The 1,131-nt window shown below is 36.6% G+C and overlaps 1 non-coding gene across 1 annotated transcript; it reads right to left on the reverse strand.

Moving 5' to 3' along the window:
• Positions 1–457: 457 nt before the first annotated feature.
• trnal-uaa (transfer RNA leucine (anticodon UAA)) lies at positions 458–540 on the reverse strand. The gene has a single exon. It is a non-coding gene; the product is annotated as a tRNA-Leu (tRNA).
• Positions 541–1,131: the final 591 nt, after the last annotated feature.

The following is a 1,131-nucleotide window of genomic DNA, read 5'->3' on the forward strand; positions in this document are numbered from 1 at the left end:
TTGGCCAGCCCTTGCATGTCGCATAAATCAGCCTGCCACTGATACATGGCTCTCGGTACAAACACTCTGTTCCTAGGGAAATTCTTTTTAACCGGTTTATGTAAAGTATAACTGTCTTGCATAGACAGCCAGTCTCTGATGTCATCACTACTCACTTTTCCACCCACCCCTCTCTTCAGTCTGGAGAAACCCCCGTATGACCCCGGCTGGCTGGGGTCATAGTACGAACGGCTCAAGACGCGAGCTGTAGTCTTGGCAACAGACATGCTTCACACACACTGAGTGGGAGAGAGCGGCGAAGTGCCGTTTTATAGCTGTCTGTGGAGGGGGGGATGTTAACAGACTGTGTGAACATCAGTGAAATTCTGTTTTTTTTCTGTATTTAACCCATATTGTGTAGAGTTTGTGTATTATTTAATATTGTGTATTATTATTATTATTATTTTACAAAAGAATTTAGCTGGGGTGGGGATCGAACCCACGCGGACATATGTCCATTGGATCTTAAGTCCAACGCCTTAACCACTCGGCCACCCTGCTCAACATATTTGTCTATTATTTACAAAGACACTGGTATTCAAGTTTTTAATTTTTTTTATTATTATTATAATTAAAAATTTTTTTTATTAGTATATAATTAGTGAAAGATATATATTTTAAAAATGTTAGTATACAATTCGTGAAAGTTACATTTTAAAAATGCAGGTATACAATTTGTGAAAGATACATTTAAAAAATGCTGGTATACAATTTGTGAAAGTTACATTTAAAAAATGCTGGTATACAATTTGTGAAAGATACATTTAAAAAATGCTGGTATACAATTAGTGAAAGATATATATATTTTAAAAATGCAGGTATACAATTAGTTACACCCATGACAGTTGTTGAGGAAGACTAGCGATGTCACATGCATTAAGGTGGATATAGTGGCTTTTTCAACGATACATGTATGCAGAGTAGAAAGCAACTGATTAACATCGATAGGCTGGTTATCATGAAATTTATAGGCAACTACATCTACTATTAAAGCGTAAAATACAAAAATGTGATTACAGTCAAATTCATTGTCGGGGATACAAGATAGACAGGCGCGTATGAGACTTTCGGGGGATTGTCTTTCTCCCTCTG

This window comes from Brienomyrus brachyistius, chromosome 13 (assembly GCF_023856365.1).
Source record: "Brienomyrus brachyistius isolate T26 chromosome 13, BBRACH_0.4, whole genome shotgun sequence".
Classification (NCBI taxonomy): Eukaryota; Metazoa; Chordata; class Actinopteri; order Osteoglossiformes; family Mormyridae; genus Brienomyrus; species Brienomyrus brachyistius.